Here is a 6,000-nt window from a genome sequence, read left to right on the forward strand (position 1 = left end):
CAGGGTATTTATTGAAACGGGAGCTACCACTTCAATACACACAGACACAGCAAACCAGCTATGATGTTATCAGTCTTCCTGTCTTGGCTCCCTTCTTCAGTTTAGAAACAGATTGTCTCCTCGTCAGGTAGGTCCAGCAGCTGTGGATCAGAATTTGGGATCAGGACATCCTGGAGGGGGCAAGACAGAAAAGAAAAGAGAGAGCTAGGTCAATGGGCGGGTTAAAGTGTTCCCCACATCAACCCTCGGCCAACAGACTTGTTACGCAGCAAGTCTACAAACTTGCCTTGGCAGCAGATAAGCAACCCTTGACAGATGCGTCATCCACAATTTGGTGTTGGGGAGGGTCTCAAAGGGTCTCATAGATCTCACAATGTAAATGTCATTTTATCTTTCCTTTTAGATATTATTCACTTTATGCATTGTTACTTTCTTTCTAGCAAATTATGTAAGTAACATCTGAATATGTTATACATTTGCAAACAGAAGTCTGTTGGGTTTTTTTTTTTATCTATAGCTGTAAGTAACTATGTGAACATATTATTAATTGATCACCAGAGGGAATCTGGATGATTCTGACCCAAAGTGAATAAAAGGCAGATTTCAATTCTTTATCCACTGTATCTGCTGTGACTGACTTGAGTTAGAACTCTGCAATTTTTCCTTGGGGATTCAGGTTAAGTGCCACAAAACTGCGCAATTCTGACATCAAGTATAAAATATTACCAGGCAGATTCTGTTGCAGCGCTAGCAGCTTTGGTGAGTGATTGCTGCCGTTTCTGGCCCAAGTGGCCTTGGTTCACAGCTGAGCTGTTATTCTAAACAGACTTGGTCCAAGTACTGCAGCCACATCAGAGCCAACTGATTAAGATCTTGCTCAGAAAAAAAACTACCCAGATGAGGCCAGAGTATTTTGCTAGCTAGGTTATCTTTTACTTGTCAGTTTTTCCACATTTTGTTTTTAGCCTGATTATAGTACATATTGTTAGTCTGCTGTCTGGACCAATTCATCAGGTTAGCCAGCTCTGGCTTAATAGGAGTGGAGGGGTAAATTAGCTCCTTGAGAGTCACTATATGGTACACCTTTTGGTTTTTACTGATGAGGCTTAAAGACAGAGCTTGTTTAGGTAATAACACATGCAGTCTGCCGTACAAATAAAGAACATCAGCACTTTATTTTCTCAAGCAAGTTGATTCTTCAGCCGTATGGCACCACAATGTACTATGATGTTCACAGAGATGTATGGCATTCTTCTTGTCATATTTCTTTTCTTAACCTGAATATCACTTGTTAAATTTCCAAATGAATTTAGTTTAGAAAATTTAAAATCAGAAAGAATGCCAAAACCCTTAGCACTTGGATTACTTTTTTTGGTTTTAATAAATGTTGATAAATGTTAGTTTTGCCAAACCCAAGCTGTAGTAAAGATCAGCCCTGAAGTAAAACCCATCCATAGACAAAACCCCATTGTAATTTCACTTGTCAAAGACACTTAATAAATAACCTCTAAATCTAGGGTCCTATTGAAAAGATTAAAATCGAAAATTAAAATCAAAATGGAAAGTTTAACTTGAAAAAATGTTTCCATATTTGTAGCTATCAGGCTAATTTTGTTTGGGTGGCAGAGTGGCACAGAAATCAATTCAATTCAGTTTATATTTGTATGGTGCGCCTTGCTGACTGCAAACGCAGAGCACAAGTTCTCATGTAATAAAGAATACATTTTACTAATTTCTAAATACAGAATTCGTATGCATAAAGACACAGATTTGTTAAAACACACAGAAAACAAAGTAGAAACTAATTAACAAAAATGGAAACCAACAAAATATGCCCATTAATTAATTGTTGAATTACTCTCAGTTGGCAACAAAGGAGAGGAATCCTGCACCTAATTATTGTCTGCATATTCTCCCCTACTTGCATGGGATTTTTCTGATTTTCTTTCCACAGGTTAATTGGCCCTGTGTGAGTGTGAGATTACACTTTGCACTGGATTGCGTAACTTTGAGAATGTTATATTTCAAAACAATGTTCAAATGCTGCAAGACTTTGATTTTGAACCGATGCAGACGCTAATTTTGGAGGTCAAGATAATTAATAAGAGCATGTAAAAGATGAGCACTTGACAAGCTGAATTTCCAATGTGAGTGTTCATTTTAAGGAATTAAAAAAATAGTAGTTTGTTTCCTGCAAGTTCCCAAATGTATCTACTCATGATGTGTCTGTAACACGGACCACTAAGCCTCTGGCTTCATCTGAGCAGCGTCTAAGTAGCCCTCTGTATTTACTCTGTTCCATCTCACTTTACACTGGATTAACTTCTACATCACTTTAAGCCCCTGACTTTGTTGAAGTAGTACCCCTTTCTACTGTGGATTGAACTTACTCAAAATCAATCAGCCGCCTTGTGATGTACAGAAAATCCACTACTGCAAATGCTTACACACTCACACATACAAATTGTTTCTTCACAGATGAACAAGCGGTAAACAAGACCTGCAAAAAAAAAAAAAATGCTTCCAGGTTTCAGTGTGATATCTGATTGTCTTCCAAACTCCATACATGGCTGACAAAGGATACAAGGTCCAGTTCAAAAAGATTTTTTTTATGACGCAGTACATTTTCCACTGGTGAAAAGGTGTCTCCTGGAAGATACCGTACACAGAGTAGCCACACAAACACCAATACACCATTAATCATTCCCTACTGTACTCACCAACCCAGAGAATGTCCTTTACAAGTCAGGCCCAGGAGTACTTATACAGATCCAGTATAACAGTATTGTATCTGGGTAGCACTTGAGGTGTGAGTAGGAACCTCCGCCACCTTACTGTTGTACAAATGGGAACTCAGCTAGAGGGATGCTGCCACCCATTGTACCAAAGAAACACATGACTCCAGGAAGCATTCTCTCACTGTCCATCCATTGTAAGTCTCTCATGAGGACAATGGAATACCAGCCATGTTTCTCAGCAGGGGTGCTAGCCTACCCACGCTCTCCATTACACTGTTAAAGAGCCTTTTATTTAGAACTGCCTCTTGAGTGGCAGACCATTGCAGTGGTTAGTGCTGCTGGCTTACAGGTACCAGAGAGTTGGTCTGCGCTCCACTCTGGTCACTTTCTGTGTTTAATTTGACTATTTTCTTCTGTGCCTACATTGGTTTCTCTTGGTGCACTGATTTTACTCTAAAAGCTTATATAAACGCTCATTAGGCTAATTGCCGACTGCTACATTGTGAGTAAGCAAAGGGTGCTTCACACACATAGTGGGACAGTGGATACCACATTATATACGTTCAAGAGGCTGCAACCTATGACACGGCAAAGTGCAGAGGTAGAATAGGGTTAAGAGTAGAAAAAGACAATTGTATAATAGAAAAAGAAAAGTCTAAGATTAAAGGTAAGATTTTTTTGTCATTAGTATAGATTTGTAAGGTTTGTTTTCTCTGTAAGAAAATAGACATCTTTGTGTGCAGCGAATTAAAAGGAAATATCAGAATCAGAATATCTTTATTGTCATTGTAACAAATACAACGAAATTAGGTGCAGTCCCTGTGGTGTCAAAATATAAATAAAATATAATTAAAAAAAGGATAAGAAAGGATAAGAAGAAATACGTTAGAACACAAACATTCAACATAAGACCTTAATTGCACATGAACACTATTGCCCAAGATGTCATCTATTGCACTGCTGCATTGGAGGTGATTAGGTGGCATTCAGTGCCCTAATAGCAACAGGGTAGAAACTATTATTCAGTCTATTAGTCTTTGTTTTGATGCTCCTATATCTTTTGCCTGATGGCAACAGTTGGAACATGTCATGAGCGTGGTGTGAGGAGTCTTTTAAGATGTTTTCTGCATTCCTGAGGCAGCGAGAGCTGTGCAGTTCATCCAGAGAGGGTAAAGAACAGCCGATGATCTACTGGGCAGTCTTTACGATCCACTGAAGTGTTTTCCTCGGTGCTGTTGTGCAGCTGGAAAACCACACACAGAGGTAGTAGCACAGGATACTCTCGATAGAGCAGTGATAGAAGGACACCAGCAGTTTTTGGGGGATGTTATTTTTCCTGAGGACTCTCAGGAAATAAAGTTTCTGCTGAGCCATCTTCGCCAGCTCAGCTGTGTTCTCACCCCAGAACAGGTCTTCCATGATGTGGACTCCCAGGAAGCAGAAGTCTGACACCCTCTCCACACAGTCCCCTCCAATGTAGAGTGGTTTGATGTCCATTTTCTTTTTCCTGAAGTCCAGAACGAGCTCTTTGGTCTTACTTGTGTTCAGGAGCAGGTTGTTGTTAGTGCACCGTGCTGTCAGCCGCTCCACTTCGTCCCTGTAGGCGGATTCATCCTCCGCAGAGATGAGCCCCACCACAGTGGTGTCGTCTGCAAATTTAATGATGGTGTTGCTGTGGTGGGCAGGGTTGGAGTCATGTGTGTACAGCATGAAGAGCAGGGGGCTCAGCACACAGCCCTGAGGAGAGCCAGTGCTAATGCTGATGGCCGAGGAGATGTGAGGACCCACTCTAACCCTTTGTGTGCGGTCTGTCAGGAAGTTCTTTAATCCATATACATGTGGAATACGGGAGTCCCAGGGCTAGCAGCTTGCACACCAATCCGTGAGGGAGGATGGTGTTAAAAGCAGAGCTAAAATCAATAAAGAGGAGACGTGCGTAGCTCCCCTGGTGCTCCAGATGGGACTGGGTAGCATGGAGAGCAGCAGCAACAGCGTCTGCAGTAGACCTGTTAGACCTGTAAGCAAATTGGTGTGCATCAAAGGTGGAGGGATGAAGGACATGATATGACTCCGGACTAGTCTCTCAAAACACTTCATCAACACCAGGGTCAGTGCTACTGGCCGATAGTCATTCAGGCAGGTTATGGGTGATTTTTTTGGTAAAGGGAGTAAGATGGAAGATTTCAGACAGGGAGGAACTGAGGCCTGGGACAGTGACAGGTTAAAGATCTTTGTAAAGACCCCAGCCAGCTGCTCTGCACACCTCCTCAACACACGTCCAGAGACACCATCGGGACCTGCTGCCTTCCTAGGATTGACAGCCTGGAGCGAGCGTCTCACCTCGTGTTCCTCCACCCTAAGGGAGGGGGTGATGTTGTTGTGAACTGGTGCTGCGTGTGTAACAGCTGCCTCTGGTAGTTCCATCTCAAAGCGAGCAAAGAAGTGGTTCAGCTCCTCTGCCATTGAGGCGTCACCTTCAGCAGCTCCATGGCTGGTCCTGTAGTTGGTGAAGTGCTGGACTCCCTGCCAAACTTGCCTGCTGTTATTACTGTCCAGGTGCTCCTCAATCCTTCTCCTTTAGTCCCTTTTAGCCTTTCTGATGCCTCTCTTCAGGTTGGACCGTGTCATGCTGTAGAAAGCCTTGTCACCACACCTAAAGGCAGTGTTCCTTTCCTTTAGCGGCCGCTGAACCTCTTTTGTCATCCAGGGCTTCTGGTTTGGATAGACACAGATATGTTTCTGCACTGTGATAGTGTCAATGCAGGTTTTGATGTAACACAATACACTGTTGGTTTAGAGTTCCAGGTCTGGACTTTCAAAAATGTCCCAACTAGTCCTTTTGAAGCAGTCCTGCAGCTGCAGAGAGGCATCATCAGGCCAGGTTGTGATGGATCTTTTGGTGTTAAGAGCAGATTTACGGAGAGGGGTGTATGCAGGAATCATCAGTAGTGACATGTGGTCAGACTGGGCCAGGTGTGAAAGCTGTTTAGCTCTGTAGCCCAGCTTGATGTTTGAATAGACCTTGTCCAGTATGTTGGCTCCTCTAGTAGCACATTTTACGTGCTGGTGGAGTTTGGGGAGCACTGCTTTTAAATCCACTTGATTAAAGTCCTCTGCGATAATTAAACACTGCATCAGGGTAACGGCTCTGTTGGCTGCTGATGCTGCTTTATAAATGTCTCAGAGCCAAGTTAGCATTAGCAGCTGGTGGTATGTTAACAGCGGTGATCATTACAACATTGAACTCCTGCGGTAAATAGAT

The sequence above is a fragment of the Erpetoichthys calabaricus genome, chromosome 10 (genome assembly GCF_900747795.2).
Source record: "Erpetoichthys calabaricus chromosome 10, fErpCal1.3, whole genome shotgun sequence".
Taxonomy (NCBI): domain Eukaryota; kingdom Metazoa; phylum Chordata; class Cladistia; order Polypteriformes; family Polypteridae; genus Erpetoichthys; species Erpetoichthys calabaricus.